General features: G+C 41.1%; 1 protein-coding gene across 1 annotated transcript in view; it reads right to left on the bottom strand.

Annotated features, from left to right (window-relative positions):
* mgat4c (mgat4 family member C) overlaps window positions 1-21394 on the bottom strand; it is a 135585-nt gene that overhangs the window by 70492 nt on the left and 43699 nt on the right. Inside the window, exon 2 of the mRNA XM_059507169.1 lies at window positions 8326-8415. The gene's annotated coding sequence lies outside the window, so the exon portion shown is untranslated. The remainder of the gene's footprint in view (window positions 1-8325; window positions 8416-21394) is intronic.

The raw sequence follows: 21394 nt of genomic DNA, 5'->3' as shown, positions 1-21394 counted from the left end.
AATTTTTTATATATATATATATATATATATATATTTGACAGACCCCTTGCAATTGCACCACAGAACACTAGGTGTCTGTGGACCCCCAGGGTTGAGAAACACAGCTTTAATCAAGCAATAAAATGAAAATAGGAAACTCCACATTAACTCATCTAAATTAAATCACTGTTCTGATTAAACAATCATTATTATAATTTCATTGCAATTTCATTAATTTCATTCATAAAGTTTCATTGCAGAATATACCCATACAGCTTTTGCTCCACCAAAACCTGACAGTTTGTCTCTTTTCTTGGCTCTAACACACACAAAAATACACAGTCTCTTTTACACTTTCACCTTCTCCCTTTCTCACCTCTCACTTGGTTCAATGCTCTTTCCACAATGTCTCAGCAACCTTCCTCTCACCCCATGATCCTCGCTGAAGCTCTGTCTCTCGCTTCATGTCATGTCTCATCTCAGGGGAATTTTAGGGTTTTGCGCAGAGGAACAGCATCTGCTGGGGGACAGGCGAGGTAAAGGAGAATTTCTGGCCTTGAGCATCAGCACTCCACTGGAAACTGTACCCTCTCCTCCATAACAAGAGAGATGTGTTTATTTTCATGACCTTTATTGGCATCCTTCTCGCCAATCCAGTGTGCTGTCGCTCGGTGGTTTGCCATAATTACTTTCGCAGAGAGAGGTGAGAAGGGGTGCAGTCGCATCATAAGAGGCACTCTCGCTGGTCAGGTGTCTGCACTTTCCAGCATACAGATTTGAATGTCAGTGTAAGGTTGGGCCAAATGACTTAAAACAGTGTTTCCTCTGAGGTGGCTCGATTTGTAGAATAAACGCATTAAGCAAATACTCTGCAAAGAAACAAAAGGGCAAATATTCTAACTGTGCCAAAATTAGATAAAGAAGCATTTCATCCAAAGATTTCATGAATTCTTACTTTATTTACAAACCCTCCTGTCATTCCATACTTTTTTTTAGAAAACTTTGCTCTATTTAATTATTTTTTTTACAATATTTCTGGGCACACTTTAGTTTGGGGACCAATTTCAATATTAAATAACTATTAACAATGACTTTTGCCACACTGAACTTGTTGAATCACCTCTCAAAATAAATGTCGTCTGTGATGCAGGTTGGACATCACTGACTTCATTTGGTTTTCAAAACCAGACCTCACATTCTCAAAGCTGTGCCAAATTTGAATTCTGAGTCACAGCCAAGGCCTTTTCAAATGAATGCTGACTTAAATTTCATTTAGTTCCTCACACAAAGTTGCAATGGCTTCAGAAGTGTTAAAAAAAAAGAGTTGTATGGACTATTTTTTATGGTGCTTTTCTTAGTCCCTTTTGGAGCTGCTTTTACGGTTCCATTCTGGTTTGGAACAACATGATGACAGAATTATTATTTCTGGGGGAACTATTCCTACTGGGAATTTCTTGGCATATGCAAACTGACTAGGTTTACTGTAACAGTTGTATACATAATGCTGCTATATCTGAGTATGCTGGATAGCATTAGCTCTTAAAACCAAACATTTAAGCATGCCAGAGCTGATTTCTGAATTGACAATTATGTTAAATACCTGCCTGTCAAAAGATTCACTGAACTGTGAAAATATTTTAATTGTGACCTGAAAAAAAATGCTTCAATAATGAAAATAAATGCATAACAAGACAAAAAGGAGTGAAAATGCAGCAGCACAACACAACAACACAGGGACCTGCTTCCTCTCCATCAGCACAGCAACAAACCTTGGGGTGCAGCTCTCACAACAAAGAACAAGAATCTCTCTCTCGCTTTTCTGAAGAATACAATTTTCTCCCCTTCTTCTCCCCACCCTTGTACCCTGCTCAAATTCTGCCCAAATCCCCTGCTCTGGGATCTACATTCTGCACGCCACAAACCATACTCCCTGATGTCTCAAAACATAAGTGTGTCTGAACATCAATCTCTTTTTGCTTTTAATTTACCAAGGAATGCTAGTGCCATTTCACGCCTCTTTCCCTTTTCCCTACATGCCTAAAGCCAATACCCAGTGCATGTGTGTCTGAGAAACTGCCTCTACAGCTCCAAGTGAGAAAAAAGAAGCTCCAGTGGATTTTCGAATGCTGTCTGCCAATGAGATATTTTGATCAGCTGCCAGGTGATGACAGACGATCTGCATTAATCTCGCTCTTTCTCTGACTCTTTTCGAGCAGAGGGCAGTGAGCAAGGCTCATCAGTTTGAAAAGTGAAATGATGCCACGTGGGATTTCTTTGTTTCTTATTTTCTCTGCTGTCTCCTCCTGTCTTCTTCGTGCCACACTGTATGAGAAAAACATGATGACATCAGCAGAGCTGAGTCAAAACAACAGGGGAAGGGAACGAGGTCAGACAAAGCTCTTGTTAGGATGTTTGTGCTAAAACTGGCCTATAGTGGGATGGAGGTTGTTTAAGAACGGGCCTACGCTGTTGCTTGCAAGCTGAAGGAGCACCGTTTGGATCCTTGCATTGCATAACATCAAACCTCACAGTGCAATCATTTATGAGAGCTCGCTCTGGCTTGACTTCACAAGCACCCCATCGATAAAACACTAAAACAAATTTGCTTATTAACTTTTTTCCAAGTTTTAATTGTGCAGGCGACACCCTGCAGCTTCTCAAATTAACCATAGAGGAAAGCAAACTTCCTTGCAGACTGTTAGCTAGTACTTTCAAGCTAGCTTGTACATTCTACAGGAAATGAAACTGGTTTGCAGCTACTGTAATGCTGTAAAAAAAAGAAGAAAAAAAAAAAGAAAAAGAAAAGCATTTCTGTCAATATTTTTGAAAACATTTCCAGTTAGAATTTTCTGATTTGCCAAAAGGTAGGGGAGGGCAATATACCATTAGATATGATTAACTGGTAGAAATTTGTCAACCGATTGAGATTTTGGACTATCATCTCTATCACGTTTATACGCTCACATGATGTTACTGTGATACATGGTAATGAATTCTTATCATTTGCCTGCGTTTTTAAGCACTGCAGTTTAAAAACAAGTAATTTTAAGACATTGAAATGCAAACTCATTTGCATGAAATTAAACAGGAGAAAATCACTCCAGTGCATATCAATAATGCTGCCGCGTATATTGGAGCCAGGCAGCTCTTAAAGTGACAGCAGTCTAATATTCATACGACAAGAATAATGAAATTTATATTGCATCAATATTTTTTATATAATAAAGACCTAATTTAGAGCAAAAATAATTATATTGTCGTATATATCGTTATTTCAGATTTTGGTCACATCGCCCACCTCTAGTCAATGGTATGGAAGATGGCTTCCTCCACATTATTAAAATATCAAGGTAACTCTGGTAAATTTCACAATTCTGAGTTTATATCTCTAAAAAATAAAATGTATTACTCAGTATTCTGAATTGTGAGATAAAAAATTCACAATTATCTTTTTCTTTTATTCCGTGGCAGACACAAAAAGACAGAATTCTAACTTTAGGCTATATGTCATAATTAAAACTTTTTTCAAACAACTGTGAGAAACAAAAATACCAAATTGTGAGATGAAAAGTAAAAAATTAGCTTTTTATATCATGGCAGAAACAAGATTCTTCAAAATATTTAAAAGAAAGTCATGTTTGGCACTATAAGGGTGAGCAAATGATGACAGAATCTTCATTCTTTGGTGAATTACACCTTGAACACATTCAGTGACATTTAGAAATGCATCGCTGCTGAAGACAAAAATAACAACACAACAGCATATATTATCGTCTGAGCTGCATAGAGGAGAAATGACAGAAGAGAATATGTCTGTCTTCCATCAGTCCCAAATTAGCCTGAGGGATGCAAGCGCTCGGTCTGACACATGCAGACTCACGTTGATGTTTCAAACAGGCCTGTCAGGGCAGACTGACCCCTTGGCAGATGGTGTGTATCACATGTATCACCTTAGAATCATCAGCATGAGAGTTGTCACTATTAAGCCGACTCCGACCCCTTGCCCTCGTCTCAAAATCCAGGGTGTGAGGGTGACGAGACAGAAGCATCATTTCTGCAGGGTCACGGCCTTAGCTCTATACAGCTCTCGGGAAGGTAGAAGATCTGGTTCTGCACGCAGCACACAAATATTAGGCCGATTTCTCTCAGCACCTCCAGTCACAGCTAACAGCTGCTGATGAACGAGAAGCGACGGCTTGTGATGGCGCTTCTCCATTAGAAAAACATAACCAGCTGTTACTTCGATAGGGGACGGTGGGCTTATTACCGTGATTTCCAGCGGGAGTAGTTCTCCTTTTTGGCTGATTATTTTGCATGGCTGAGATACTGCAAGGGTGGTATGTGTATTGTGTTGATGACAGATAACAGCCTTTTCCTTTCACCAAGGTCTAGGGATAAAGGACTAAACATTTCATCCTGGAAATTATTATATCCAGTAAAGTCTGAGAAAACCCATCAGCAAACCAGTTTTATGCTGACAAAAAGGAGCATATTGTTTCAGATGACGCTCAATGCTAAATTTGTCATTTTGTAATTTTGTGAGGGTAAATGTTACTCTGCAAGACCATTAAAGGAATAGATCACCCAAAAACGAAAATGTCTACTCACTCTTGTGTTGCTCAAAAGGGCAGAAGGCAAGATTTTCTGTGAATAATAACACTCTGTGAATAACATTTAATTTGGTAGCTTTCATTTCATTCATACCAGAAGTTTAAGCACTGTGCTAAATGTCTCATTTTGTGTATAAATGAAACAAAAAAAACACTTTCAAATGACATGAATTAGATGATAAGATGACAAGATAAGATGATTAATTTTACACAGTTTGTGACAAGTGATCTCTGTTTGCAATCTTGCCACCTTTTATGTGTCCAAACTTTTTCCATACACTACTTTGGTCACATTTTATTTTAAGGTCTAATTATTGCTATTAACAAACCATTAACTATGACTTTTGCCTCCTAATTTGTTGCTTATTAATAGTAAGGTAGTTGATAAGTGTAGGTATTGTGTAGGATTTGGGAAGTAGAATATGGTCATGCAGAATATGTGCTTTACAACTACTAATAAACAGGTAATGTGTTAATAATAGACATGCTAATAAGCAACTAGTTAAAAGTGAGAATTGGTCACTAGACTAAAGTGTTACCTACATCTACTGCATTAGCTAACTGCTAGGAAATGGAAACATGCTGTTCTGGATAAGAAGATCAATGTAAATATCTGTTCTATGTACAGTAAATTATAGCTAATAAAATCAATGAAACATTTATTTGCAAATTGCTTGCTCATTCATTGTAGTGAATGCCTCATAGAGCACTACAGAGAGCAATCTTAGATTACTCTGAAAGTAAGTAACCACTTAAAAGATGTTTGATTTGTTATATAAAAAACACATTGACTGTTAGCTATTTTCAAGTTAGCTCATACTTTCAATCACACTGAAGAAAATCAAGAAACCACTCAAAAGAAAACAACATATATAGGCCTACATAGTTGAAAAAGGCTTATAAAAAAACAGTTTCAGCAAGAATATAAAAAATAGCATTCACTACAGATTAAATATTTCCAATCATGGTATTAATAGAAAATTGTCATATTTACTGATCCTCATATCCTTCCAAACCTGTATGAATTGCTTCTGTGGGAGAAAAATACATTTTGGCCGCACTTTATTTTAAGCTCCAGCTCTTGCTATTAACAAACTATTAATTATGACTTCTTTTTCTATAAAATCCTAATTTGCTGTTTTTTAGTAGTTAGTAAGGTAGTTGTTAAATTTAGTTATAGGTCAGAATATGTACACTGAAAAAAATGTTTCATTCATCCAATTAAATTAAATTGGGGTGGTGATTTGCATCTGTATTTTTTGTCTTGAGCCAATAAAAAATAAAGTACTTGCCCTTAGGCAAAGTTATTTGTTTTTCATTGGCTACAGTTGAAAAATGTAGATGTGAATCATTACCCTGAATTTTTTTGGTTGGATGAATGAAACACTTTTTTCAGTGTAGAATATGGTGTTGCAGAATATTTGCTTTAATAAACAGCCAATATATTAATAATAAGCAATCAGTTAATAGTGACAATTGGTCCCTATACTGAAAGTGTTACCGTTATTTTGAGGAATTGTTCAACTGATTTTTTCCTGTTCACTGAAAGTCAAAGGGGTCCAAAACAACATTAAATGAATAATAATAATATAAAAAAATATTCAAAACATCTCTTTTTATAACTTGCATCTCTATGGTCCGCTGGCAAGCTTTTATTGCCGCCTCTGTTCTATTGTCTTTCTCACACTGACAATGAACTGAGAACTTGTGGTAACAGTTTACCATGCAAAACAGCCTTTACTCACCTAAATGAAGCCAAGATCACGTACCTAAGGCAATTGATACTGACTGGTAAATTACTGAAGAACAGCACTTTAAAAGAACACACATATAACACACATGAGCATTTAGAAGAAAAGGCATCAGAGAATTAGTCCTGAGAATCACTTATAATTTGTTGGCATTACACAATGATAATTAAGGAGCTGAATTTTAATGGTCTTTTTCCAAAGCAAATAACTGGCTAAATACAAACAGACACAAATATGTTCATCCTCAGTTCACTCTAACTTTTAGCCTGAACTTTACTGTGTGTCAGATTCAAGCACAAAATCTTGAAATGCAGCTGTCATAGTTTTCAACTCTCAATCCATGGATTTCATGTTCTTCAGTATAAGGTAAAGCCTTCAATCACTGAAGATCTCTCGGCTGACTCTGCTGCTTGTGTGATACCCTGAGCTTTAGTAAAAATTTCACCCCTGCTTCATGCACTCTTCTGTTTCAGAATCAGAGCACATGGTGCTGGATCGTGCTGTCCTGGATAAGGAACAGCTGTTTGAATGAATCTTTAATGTTCACTCACATCGGCGTTTTCCTCTGCCAGCTGTACATCTGTACCATCGTTCTTCACAGTTTCAAGTGCCTATCATTCATTAGCCCACCACAGCTCGATCTCATTACAGCCTGCTGTATGCATGTATGCACGTTTTGAAATCTGTCTTCTTTGTTCACTAAAAGTATAGTGGAATTATGCATCACATGGAAATGGACTGTTAGTGTCTAGAGGTGTAAAATCTATTCAAACTGAAGGTTTTTTTTTTTTTGGATAATTTTAAATATAGTGTACATGTGTTACTCATCTGGCACATACTACTTTTATCTAGGCAATATTATATTCAGCAGCTTATACATTTTGCTACTGTGTTCCCTTTTAATCAATCTTAGAATTGCTAGTATCATGCATTGTATATGTTAAAATAATAAATGCAGTAAAGTTGTATTCAAAAAGTTTTAATAATGGTTTGAGAAATCAAAATGTACAATTATGGTTTATTAAACAGATAATAAAATAATATATATATATATATATATATATATATATATATATATATATATATATATATATATATATATATATATATATATATATATATTTTTTTTTTTTTTTTATATAAAGTTATAAATATTATATAACAATATATAATTAATTGTTATTTTTACCACTTTTTATCTACCACCAAGGAACTACTAAGCTGTAAAAAACTTCTTTCATTCTTTGATTTTGATGCCTTTTCTGAACCAGGACTGCCACAGGGCCCCTCAAAATAAAAAAAGGAATAGTAATAGTCATTGCGTTCAACTTAATATTTCATCTTTTAGTGTCCAGCATAAACTAGATTATTTAAGCAACTTCCTTTAAAACGCAGGCTATAACTGCACATTTACTGCTAATGAATAGCTCCGGGTATTGAGCCGTTTACTGCACCATTGAACTTGATGCAAAGTTTTGAAATAATGCTGTGAGACAAGATCTCACAAAACTGCTTTTATGGAAAACCTAATGGCTGCTATACATAGAGATTTCTTACTTTAATGCTAATACCTTATCTGGAAACCGCTGCATATCTGTAGAGTCCATCACTTAAGCCGACCTCGGAGTTTATAAAGTGTATCAGAATGAAGAGCCTCTTTTCCCTGCATTTACCTCTCTGTTACCTTTTAGCATAATTACTGCACCATGTTTAATGTCAACTCAAATACCACGCTAATCAGCATCAGAAAAGAGGTCAGACTGTCTTACAATTGTTGTTGGCGTTTGAAAGGATAAAAGCCTGTGCTTGATTCTGCATAACAGCATATCCTCTGGTCTCTTCTCACCCCTCCTTTTGTAAATCACAATGGCAGATTAAAGCAGGAAGGTTGTGGTGTGATTAACAGCAAATGCTGCCTGAACAAGTTTGGACTCAAATTCAAAATGAAAAGGCAAGGACAAAAATGAAAATTAAACACAAATTACCTGCTTGCAGGACTCAGATGTGCTTGTAGGAACGAGCCTTGTGGTTTGAGAAGATGACGATCAGTGGATCCATAGAAAATGGCTTGTTATCTATGTGAAACAAACAGAAGAGAAAAACATTGCTCATTTACTGTTGCTGTGACGAGTGAATAAACATGAGCTACCAAATCCTCCTGTTGAGAATTCTATTTCCTGTTCTTTATTCCTTCTAGAAGGCAGCCATAGGTGCTCTGGAGAGTAGTGCATAATGGGATTCCATAAACACAGAGGAGGCCTAATTGGCTCTCAATGAATGGCCACAACCATATATCACAAACCCCATGCCCAGGCTAACAGCCAGCTGAACTATTGCTGCCGCAGTTGCCTTTCTCTCATGTGCGCACACTTGTATCCCAGCTCATTTCGGAGACAAATATTAACACAAACAACATGTTTACACAGGAGAAAGAGATGAACAGCTGCATTCACGAGTCACAGACGCAAAAGCAAATTCGCATTTAAAACACACCCAGACATCTGTACACACAGTCCAATACGAACACAGTGAGGAAAAAACACCCAAGGCGGTTTATTGGTTGCTCTCCGGCTGTGAATTCACGCTGCCTGCACAGCAGACGGGTCCTCACGTCATTTTATTAGCACTCAAGGGTAGGGGAAGAGGTGTCTGCAGGGAACACAGCCACTTTGAGAATATAGGATCTGACTAATGCCCTTTTCTTTCTGTTAGTGTGTGTTTGTGTGCTTAAACTTGTGTATTTTAACCTTTGTAGTGCTTATATACTTGCTAGAGTCCATCATTACACTCAGACAATAACAATGCTCATTCACTAAATGGAAATCTTTCATTTCATTTGAAGTATCATCTTCATTCAAGATGTTTCTCGTTATATGCCTAAGGAGAATGATTCAATTGTTGATATTCATTATGAAGTCACAATAAGGATTCACTTAAGCTGAAATTCTGGCAGATGCCATTAAGTAAGAAATTATTTGTCATGTTATAGCTGATAACCAATTAATGTCTGATAATAAAAAAATACTATTTTAATAAAAAAAAATATAAAATGTTTAATACAAAAAAGACACTAGTTTTGTGGTTTGTGAAATTAAATGAATAGTAATTAAATTACTGAACAATAATAATTGTTTTTAAAGATGACTTTTAATTAGAGTTATGTGATAACAAAGATTGGTGGAAATTAAAAAAAATGTGCAATTAAATATCCAATACCAGTTTTTATATTTACTATATTTTATACAGAATTTATTTATATATATAAACATATACATACATAATCACACACATATATATATATATATATATATATATATATAACTATAAATTAACATGCATTGCATTATGCATGTAATTTGCTCTTCAAAGAATTTGATTTAAAAAAAAATTAAACAGAATTTGGCAGACTTTAAAGGCATTGCAAATTGTTGTTGAGATGCCTTCTGAATCTGAGACACATTGGTGTGAGATTTCTTCAAAACTCCTACTGTTCTCAATTTAATGTCATTGCTGTCTATAAGACATACTTGATATATTGAAGATTTCTAATTTTGACATTTGTTTCCCATTGGAAAACAACACAATGCACTAATATTTTGTAAGACACCACCTTTTGATTCTAGTATGAATGTTTGTGACATTCTGGATGCAAAATATCTGATCCTCAAATCTATAAATCAGACAACAGTAGGCATTTGTCTAATTCACCTCTCAAAGATCTTGAATGTTATGTGCAGACACAGTCTGTTTCTGCCCTGGTTTCCTAGGAAAAAAGTCACAGATCAGGGCACAGGAAGAGAGAGCGAGATGAAAAAAAAGGGGGAAGAGACAGAAACACTCTTCTCTGACTGGGTCTTCACAAGGAGGAGTGAATCCGTGGAGGGGGAAGAGAGAAAGAATGTCTGCTCATTATTCAGCCTGGCACTCGAGGCCACAGAAAATAGCTCTCTTCATTTTTCTTGTCAAGCTGTGGCTCTGTTAATGGTGTATTCTCAGTCAGTGGTGAGACAAAAGGGTGGCTTTAGCCGGCACCAGGCATGCAGAAAGTCAGGATAAGCACTACAACCCTATCCGATGACCGCTTGCTCTGTCGGTAGACGACCGCCCGCAAAGGACTTGAGAAAAAACACCTTAAAGAAAGCTGGCATCCTTTTAAAGAGGCTGTATTCCTCCACTGGAAATAAAAGAGCTTTCTGCCTTGAAGACCATTGCCAATTTTCCCACTTTTCCTCAGTAAATCTTACCCTAAATTTCTGTGAAAACCTTCACCGTGGCAGCATCATCTGGGTAATAAGATGAGCTGAAATAGCCATTTAATATTAGAGAGTAAGACTGATTTATAAGCATTGCATGCTACTGTGTCCGGTCTTTCCTCCATTTGGCTCATGATTGGTCTAATTCAATGAGCTAATAAGCTGAGCAGCTGTGACTCCACTGTTGGGCTTCGTGTGCTGAGATGAAAGTGGACCGGCTATCATTATGCACATATATTACCACACTAGTGACGGGAGCTTGTCCATTTGCATGCATGGACAAGAATGAGATGCAAAAATTCCAGTGCCAACTCATAGATTATGCATCTGTATTGACAAATACATTGTGAGATTACTTTTTAATGATGGATAATGGATCCTACCAACCATGTAAACAGCTTATATTCAACATTGTCTTACAGGGAAATTTTATCATAAATATTTTATTGTAACAAATTAAACTCCATGATCATGGGAAGAAGGAGACGGGAACCGGCGGACAATCAAATATAAACTTTAATGATAAAACAGCGTGTCAGCCCCTCACGGACGACTGACGCGCACAAATAAAAATCAAACACAACTAAAACCCAGGCCTGGTCCTCTCTCGTCTATCACTGTCGTCGCTCCGGTTATATATCCCTCCATCTCCTCCGTGGGACTCGAGACCGGTGGGTCGAGCAGGTGTCGCTCATTCCCAATCACTCCACCGGCCTCGCTCCTGTTCCCACATCTCTCGGCCCCGCCCCACTCGTCACATATATTATATTAAATTCATCAAAATCACAATAATCAGGATGACAGCAAATCAAGTCCTCTACATTTCTTGAATGAAGTTGGGATAGTCACTCCAGTGCTACAGGGACATATTGTTATTCATTCTCAGAGCATCTGGCATCCGACATTCTCTAAATCCTGAATTAAGCATTTGACAACACTGCTGTTTGAGAACCTACTCTGAATTCTAATATACCTACAGTACTTCCCTACTATATAGAAATGAAAAAGCAATGTGTCAAATGAAAACAGCTTACAAAAACCTTCAGAGGCAGCATTTCAAGCCATGAAGGCATCAAGGCACGTCCAAATGCAAATTCTGCTTCACTTCCTGTCTCCGGAGGTAACTTATTCTGATCGAATTTTGAAGGCAGCATAGACGTATCGTTTGCTGACTTTGATATCCCACAATCCTGTCCGTTCCATTCCATGACAGTTGAGCTAAAAAAAATCAAAGATGGTGTCTGAAAGTTGCATTTGGTGGACAGTTTGTTTGTAAATGTATGTTTCTGACTAAATCTTTGCACTTTTGATGTAATTTCTAGTGAGAAAAGTATTGTAATAATTAAATATTTGTTAATTTATCTTCAAAACTCATTCTATTTTGTCGTAGATTGTTGAACTCTTACACTGCCTCAGAACCCTGTCCAAAATTTGTTTCATGAGGTGCTTTCATGCAAAACGCTGCCTGCAAAGTCATTGCCTCATGAGGCAGCGAGGCAGCAAGTCAGGAATGCATAGTTTTTTACAAAGCTCATTGGCCTGAAAAGCGAGGTTTGCTCCGATTGGCCTGCTATCCAGTGCATTGTGACTGGCCAAATGCCTCAAGCAAGTATGTGACCTAAATGTTACACCCCTCACCATACTGTTATGGGGCATTTAAACAGGGCATTTGTTGCATCCAGTGAGGAACGGCAGGGGGCTAGAGTGAGGAACGGCTGGGGGCTAGAGAGAGGAACGGCCGGGGATAGAGTGAGGAACGGCCGGGGGCTAGAGAGAGGAACGGCCGGGGGCTAGAGTGAGGAACGGCCGGGGCTAGAGTACGGAACGGCCGGGGGCTAGAGTGAGGAACGGCCGGGGCTCGAGACAGGAACGGCCGGGGCTAGAGACAGGAACGGCCAGGGGCTAGAGTAAGGAACGGCCAGGGGCTCGAGACAGGAACAGCCAGGGCTAGAGACAGGAACGGCCAGGGGCTAGAGTGAGGAACAGCCAGGGGCTAGAGTGAGGAACGGCTGGGGCTAGAGTGAGGGGGTTAGAGTGTGGAACGGACAGGGGGCTAGAGTCTAGAGTGAGGAACAGTCGGCGGCTACAGTGAGGAACGGCTGTATAACTTTTATAAAGAAAATATCTCTTTGGGTTTGAGACTTTAGTCTTTGCAACTTTACAGATTTTCTTTATGCACCAACAGCTTGTAAAACTCCAAAGAGAAAGGAAAAATTAAAATCGCATCACATGACCCTCACATGATAGAAGGCAAAAGGGCCAACAAGTGCTAAGCATCTCTCGGGGAACTCCTTCAAGACTGTTGGAAGACCATTTCAGGTGACTACCTCTTGAAGCTCATCAAGAGAATGCCAAAAGTGTGCAAAGCAGTAATCAAAGCAAAAGGTGGCTACTTTGAAGAACCTAGAATATGACATATTTTCAGTTGTTTCATACTTTTTAGTTATGTATATAATTCCATATATAATTCCACATGTGTTAATTCATAGTTTTGATGCCTTCAGTGTGAATCTACAATTTTCATAGTCATGAAAATAAAGAAAACTCTTTGAATGAGAAGGTGTGTCCAAACTTTTGGTCTGTACTGTACACACACACACACACACACACATATATATTTATATATGTTTATATCTTGTGGGCTGATGGCTTCAACAAAATCATATATACAATCAATTCACACCCTTGTAACTCAAAGTAGGTGCATCTATTTTTAATGGTTTATTATTTATTATTAAAAATCTGTTCTCCAATGGAGAAAATGGGATTTTTACATTTGTTACCCTGGCTGTTGTACTCTATTAGGGTATATCACTGTTAGTTTAGAAACATGCTTAAATCAAACTCTATTGGAATTTACTATGGAACTACTGTCACTTGTTAGGTTCCATGACATTTAGGATGCTGTATTAGAAAATAACTTCTACTGTATGCAGCAGGCAGCAAGGCAGCTCACCATGTTTTGTAACAAAGCCCATGTGTTTTTCTAGTCTGTGAAAAAAAAAATCCATTCATGGCCTTTTGATCCATGTTTAAATCTCTATGTAACGGATCTCTACAAGAACAACATAAACCTCACATGCTGTATCCCTACATGCCAATCAGAAAAGAAGCATACCTAACACGACCTTCAGGGTTTGATCTCAAAAAGAATTCCTGCACATGTAAGCAGAAAAACACAACAACATATGTTGGGCTATAATAGAGATTGAGGAAGTCTATACAATTGTGATGGTGAGAGTAAATGTGTGCCAACACTGGGAAATAAGGTCGCGGAGCTGATTGCTGAGAGGCACAGATAACCCTGAGCTGCACGGTCAGAGTTCCTCATTTAAAGTGCTACTGCTGGCTCCACAGACGAGCCAAACTGTGAACAAGAGCACGAGGAGTGAGCAGTTATTTTAAACAATGATGGCTCATCCAGGTAAATGTACAGCACCCTCCTACCAGTTAGGACATAAAGCTGAACTTGAGAATGTGATAACGTTGTGAAGAGAGTAACACATTTGTTTAAGACAAAGGAAAAAAATATTCTTACTGTTTTTTCCTAAGAGGAATTGGTGGATGCTATGAATATTCATAATTTAATGTGTGTGAGAGCTTATAAAGATTTATTATATCAGTAAAACCTATCATAATGTAAAACAATGAATATTAAAGAGTAGGGAGCTGTCCATGGTGCTAATCATTAAGCAGCAATTTACAGTATGTCTCTGTATGTTGTGAATTAGTCTATTGCTAAGTGATTAATAAAAGACACAGAAAGGCTTTAGACATGAATGAAATGACGAATAATTGACTGTATGTAAGTGGATATGAAGAGCCATTCATTTTACTCTTAGCCACTGAAATTTGTGATTAGAAGAGCTCTGTTCCAAAACATAGTGAGCTGTCATCTAACACTACATCATAACTTAGCAATTTTTTATGGTTCTGCATAAAAATGCTGCTCTTTCAAACGTTCTATTCTTTGAAGAATTCTGAAAAAATGTCTCACACTTTAAACACAAATATTCTACAGGTTTTTAACATTGATAATAGTAAGAATAAATATTACAAATATAATTTTTTAACTGTAATAACATTTATCACTACTTTTTAATTGTATTTTTAATTAAATAAATGCAGCCTTGATGGGTATACGAGACTTCTATCAAATACTGTATATTAAAACAATTTTACAGACTAGGTTTATTTATTATCTGCCTTTATTATCTATTAACTCATGTATTATCTAGGGTGTATTTTTTTCAGTGGGAATTCTGAGATTATCTTCTCCATGAAAGATGCATGTTATAGAGTTTGGCTAAAACAAATCTTAGGAGGTAACATTAAGTCGCTTACCTTTGGAACAGCCTATGCATCAGAAGTGCACCTTTTGCACAATGCCGAAAAATGCTTCTGGTTTTGAAAGAGAAAATGTTCTTGATAGTAATTGGCTTTAGGATATTTCCACAGCAGGTTTAAGTACAGTGTAGTCTATTTTAAAAAAATGCTGCAGTACATAAGAAATGCTTTTAGTTCTCATTGCACTGTCTCAAAATGAGTTCAAGAAGAGAAAAACTTGTGTGACTTGTTAGCAGAACAGTTCTGACCCAATTAACTGTCTTTGTTTGATAAAGCAACACTGACCTCTGTTTACACACTCATCTTCCCCTGATTTGATTTCACACTGTATGGCTTTAATTGGCTTTGGACCTTGCTTCAAGGAATTTGTAAATACATATGGATTTTTGCCCAGTGTGTAGTAAGGACAATATCATCCCATCCATTCCTTTTCAAGAAGCCAGATAGCTGAAATCACTTTGCAATTTGTTATGAGCCCTCTGTTTATATTGCCCTGGAGGGAAATGGTTTTATTATTTTCAGCCGACTAAGAAAAACTGCAACCTTTAAAAAAACCTTTCTATAATAATTTGTACAGTATACTTGCTCAAAGCATCCATTGTTTACAATTTTTACAGCATTTAGTTCTCCTGATATCTGTGTAATTTTGCAATTCCATATTCACACATGATAGCACTATTCCATGTAGGATGTTTGCATCTACAGACCAGTGGCAAACTATAACCAAGATACAAGTTCCACTACAGCAGAACATCTCTTTTGAAAATTATGATGGCAAAACAACAGGCGACTAACAAAAGTAGTTAACCACCCAAAACTGAAAATATGTTAACTATTTACAAACCCTCAAAACATCCAATATATAAATGAGTTTGTTTCTTCGTCATAACAGATTTGGTGAAATGTAGCATTAAATCACTTTCCCACCAATGGATCCTCTGCAGTGAATGGGTGCCATCAGAATGAGAGTCCAAAGAGTTGATAAAAGCATCAATAATCTGTAAGTAATCCACATGACTTCAGTCATGTCATGACTTCAGTCAAATGTCTTGTGAAGTGAAAAGTCGCATGTTCTTCATAAACAAATCAATCTTTAAAACATTTCTAACTTTGAAAATGTTGCTTCCTTTTCAATTGTTTAATCTAATCAGGAAAAAACTCTTTTTTTTTTAAACAAAATTGTTTATTAAATAAAGAGTCATGTAGATGACTTGTGGATTATTGTGATGGTTTTATCGGCTGTTTGGACTCTCATTCTAACGGCACCCATTCACTGCAGAGTCCATTGGTGAACAAGTGAACAAACTCATCTACATCCAACACAACACGCACAAATACACAACTAACTAACTAAATAAATAAACACTGCGATTCTTCAAGCTGTCTTCTTTTGTGTTAAGAAACATAAGAAACAACGTCATACAGGTTTGGAATGACATGAGGTTGAATAAATCTCTTTAAGTGAGCATTATTGTTTGTAAATGTCATCAGAGCTGAACAAATTCTCTTCCACATTTAAGGACTACACACTGAACAGCTGTATAGCCTACAGAACAATGTGACTATAAAAACAACAACAACAATTTAGCATTTGGTTGCTCTACTTTTATGAAAAGGTAGCTTGTTAACGAAAAGGTTTCACTATTTTGAAAATATCTGAGATACTGTCACTCTACTGAAAAATGTAGTTAAGTTAGCAGAGCTAATGCACTGGTACTCCTCAATACTGCTTCAGACTAAGCCAAATACTGTACTTATGTTTGTTTTAGGTCTTTTCTGAGTTCCAATTTGCAGGTTAGCATTGCAGGAACTGCACTGTTTTTGTGACAAAACTAGGACTGCATATCTGCCACACAGTATATAATCAAAACTTTGTTTCATTTTCAATTTTCTTTTCTGCAAACTCTATAATGGAAGGATGTTTGAAATATTACAGATGAACAGAGAATCCTTTCTTGTGTCCTCTGCTGTTGTTCTCTTACGAGAGCTCTCTCGTACTGCGTCTTAGCTAAGACGCTACGGGAAAAGTCTCTTTTCACGAAATACTGAAGCAAAAAATTATCCTTAATTTTGTATTTTTGTAAAGCGCATTTGCAGCAGTACACAGCCATAGGCGAGACGGCTCGTTCGCTCATTGGCTTGTTCTGCGGCAACTGCACAGCCTATCGAGCGCGGGCTGATGCAACATCAGACCAATAAGGGCGCTTCGCGCCCTTCTTGCCACTTCCCGCCGAAACGGGTGTGGCCCAACCTATAAAAGGAGCTCGAAAAGGCTGACTCACCTGATTTTTCATCTCTTCAGCGAAGCTCACGCATCGCTGGATCACGGAGGAAGCAAGCGCCGTCTGAGAAAGCACATCAGCAGGACGAGCCATTCTGAAGCTGCTGGCATCGCCGCCTTCCATTGCCGTTCCTGCTGCGCTATCCGGCGCCTATATCCTTTCAATCCTGTTATATACAAGCTGTTCTTTATGTGTGTGTGTGTGTTCGCCCTGCGACACACACTCGTAAAAGAGCTCGCGTCTTTTTTAAGATGCCTTCCTGCGGCTCGTCAGAGCCCCACTCAGCGAGGGAGACCGGTACGTCATCTGTGTCTCCTGCCTGGGTGAAGATCATGCAGCGCTCGCTCGCTGACGGCGGATGCCCCCACTGCGAGCTGTTGCCATGGTGACTCTGAGGACTCGCCTGGCCTTTTTCTCTGAGCCTGCATTCTCCGCTGCGCTGAGGCGCCGTAAAAGCATCGCTTCCAGCGGATTCCGGAACCGTCTTCAGCTCAACCGAGCTCGCCGGTTCGCCCTGCTTCACCGGCCCCCCCCTGCATCGCTTCCCGGTGGGCAGCGCCCGCTGTTTGCCGGCGCGTCGTCCGAGGAAGTCGATCTCAGGGCCGCGTCGGGGGAAGAGGACACGCGCTCTCTGCTAGCTTCGGGCAGTGAGGGCTGGGCGAGCTCCGAGGATCTCGCGCCTTCTGCTCAGAAGCCCAGCAGACGAGCTGACATCGAGAAGGAGCCGGGGCGAATGATCGTGTTGGCCGCGATGAGTCTCGGCCGCGAGTGGTTTGCACCAGCGCCCCCCCTCTCGTTCCCGGCTGGATGGTATTTCCCTTTCGGATGAGCGTACTTCTCAAAGCCCGCCTCATTTCTTCCTGAGCTTCACGAAGAGGTGGCTAGGCTTGGAACGCTCCATATTCAGCACGAACTCGTTCGTCTGTCTCACTAGCATTCTCCACACTGATGATGCTAAAAACAGGAACTACCACTCACTTCCGCCGGTGGAACAGGCGATAGCGACGCACCTTTGTCCGCCCTCTGCTGGACGGCGGCAAAAGCGGTGTTGCCATCTAAAGCCTCCTGTGTGACGCTGCGTCGGCGCTACTAACGATGGCTGCTTCATCGAAGCGCAGGTGTACGAGTTCCGCTGTGGCCGAGCTCTCACCCAAGCGCGCCGCTGTTTCAGTTCCAGGAATTGTGACTGTCTCAGCGTTTTCTGCAATGCGCAAGCCTGCACAGTTGCCCGCTTGCCTGCACACAAAAGCCGTTATCACAACAGCTTCAGCAACGCAGCTCGAGACCCCCGTTCTCGCTCTACTGGCCGTCGCCCGCGCCGCGGGGACCGCGGCAGAAGATTACGGTGAGGCCGGGAGCCCCGAAGCCATCCTGGGAAAGCCATCTACGCATGCTGCATGACGCTGCGTCGGCACTACACACGATGGCTGCTTCATCGAAGCGCCGGTGTACGAGTTCCGCTGCGGCCGGGCTCTCACCTAAGCGCGCCGCTGTTTCAGTTTCCAGAGATTGTGACTGTTTCAGCGTTGTTTGCAATGCGCAAGCCTGTACGGTTGCCCGCTTGCCTGCACACGAAAACCGTTATCACGGCTACCCAGATATTTCCCGAAAAAGGTGTAATTTCTGGTGTCCCGGCCACGGCCGATGGTGCTATAAATGTAGTGACGATGCCCACTGCTCAGTGCCCATCTCCGCATATAAGCACAGCCCTTCACACAGGGCTCGCGCCTATAAAAGCGACTCAAGTCGATCACGCGCACTACATAGTAGACGTGCCCACTCCTCAGTGCCCACAATCACTATGTCACACGCGTCATGTGGTTTCTGTAAAAACGAAACCCGTGCACGTTCGTCCGGCCACGGCCGATGGTGCTATAAATGTAGTGACGATGCCCACTCCTCAGTGCCCATCTCCACATGTAAGCACAGCCCTGCACACAGGGCCTGCGCCCATAATGTCGACTCAAGTCGGTCGCGCACACTGCATAGTAAACGTGCCCACCCCTCAGTGCCCACTATTACTATGTCACACGCGTCATGTGGTTTCTGTAAAAACGAAACCCGTGCATGCTCGTCCGGCCACGGCCGATGGTGCTATAAATGCAGTGACGATGCCCACTACCCAGTGCCCATCTCCACATATAAGCACAGCCCTGCACACAGGGCTAGCGCACATAAGATCGACACAGATCGGTCGAGCGCGCCGCATAGTAAACGTGCCCACTTCCCAGTGCCCACATACACTATGTCACATACGGCGCGGGGCTTCTGTAAAAACGAGGCCCGTGCACGTACATTCTGCACAGGCAGACAGCGAGTTTAAAGTGGTAAAAGTGCACACATGCAGCCCACGGTTACTCGCAGATATATCGAGTCCCACGGGACCCGCTCAGCCTCCCTCCAGTCGGTTAAGCGCCGGAACGGGGTCGAGGAAGAGCGATCTGCCCGCTGTGATCAACGCGCTCCCCGCCTCAGATGCGCAGCACACTCGAGCGCCGCCGTTGCCCAGTCAACAGAGCGCGTTTCGCATCCAGCCCTTAGCCATTCATGCAAATGCATGGTCAGTGCTTCCAGGGGTTTCGGATTGGCTGCTAGGCATTATAAAGAGAGGCTACACGCTACAGTTTTCTCGACGCCCACCGTGCTTTTCAGCGCGCGTCGAAACTACGGTCAAAACAGAAGTAGCACACATACTTCGGGCCGAAATATCAAAACTGTTGAGCAAAGGGGCTGTAGAGCCTGTGTCTCAAAGCGAGGGGGGGCTGTACAGCAGATACTTTCTGGTGCCCAAGAGAGACGGGGGTCTCCGGCCCATACTGGATCTAAGACAGCTGAACAGGCATTGATGAAACGCAGTTTCAAAATGCTCACGACCAGGAAGCTCCTCGCGCAGATTCGCAGAGGGGACTGGTTCATGTCAATAGATCTGAAGGACGCGTATTTTCAAATACAGATAGCGTCAAACCACAGGCGATATTTGAGATTCGCCTTCGAGGGCCAGGCATACCAGTTTGCAGTCCTGCCATTCGGCTTGTCCGTAGCTCCTCGTACGTTTACGAGGTGCATGGATGCAGCGCTCGCTCCTCTTAGACTCAGAGGCACACGAGTGCTGAATTATTTGGACGACTGGCTGGTTCTGGCCCGATCATGAGCGGAGCTCATGGACCACAGAGCCGTTTTACTCGATCACCTCGAGAAGCTCGGCCTCAGTGTCAATTGGATGAAGAGTTCGCTGAACCCCAGTCAGACGATCCTGTTTCTGGGTATAGTTCTGAACTCGTGTTCCATGACGGCGCGGCTGTCACCACAGCGCGCGATGGGCATTCAGCGTGCAGCGAGTTCTTTCCGCTGTGGCGTGACTGTGTCGCTCAAACACTGTCAAAAGATGCTGGGTTTCATGGCCTCAGCATCTCCGGTTCTGCGGCTGGGCCTGCTCCGCATGCGCCCCCTGCAGTTCTGGCTGAAGGCTCGGGTGCCGCGCAGAGCGTGGGCGTCTGGCCGGCTGCATTTCAAGGTCGATCAGAGCTGTGTTGCGGCTCTAGCACCTTGGACAGCGAACGGCTGGTACCGATCAGGTGTAAGCCTGGGGACTTCCCCGAGTGTGAAAATGGTGTCGACGGACGCCTCCACTTCGGGATGGGGAGCGCTGCTCGAAGGCAGACCGTCCTTTGGCCTATGGTCAGAATGGGAAAAGCTCCATCATATCAACTGCCTGGAAATGCTGGCAGTGGAGAACGCGCTGACGCGCTTTTGTCCCCATATCAAGGATCACCACGTCATAGTCCGTTCGGACAACTTGTCCGTGGTGTCCTACATAAATCGCCAGGTCGGTCTCGGGTCCCGAAACCTGTGCAGGCTGACGGAACGCCTCCTGATTTGGGCTCAGCGCAACGTGTGCTCGCTGAGAGCAGTGCATGTGCCTGGACTGCAGAATCTGGGTCCAGACAGGCTGTCCAGAGGCAATGTTCCTACGGGCGAATGGTCTCTACACCCGCAAACAGTCCGGCTGTTGTGGCAGAGATTTGGCATGGCGGAGGTGGACCTCTTTGCATCCCACGAAGACGCTCACTGCCCCGCGTTCTTTTCCAAGAACGAAAGCACGCTGTCACGGAGATGGCCGTGCTGCCCGCTTTATGCGTTCCCTCCCGTCTCCCTCCTTCCGCAGGTGATAG

This window comes from Carassius carassius, chromosome 23 (genome assembly GCF_963082965.1).
Source record: "Carassius carassius chromosome 23, fCarCar2.1, whole genome shotgun sequence".
Taxonomy (NCBI): Eukaryota; Metazoa; Chordata; class Actinopteri; order Cypriniformes; family Cyprinidae; genus Carassius; species Carassius carassius.
This window is presented reverse-complemented; position numbering and strand designations above follow the sequence as displayed.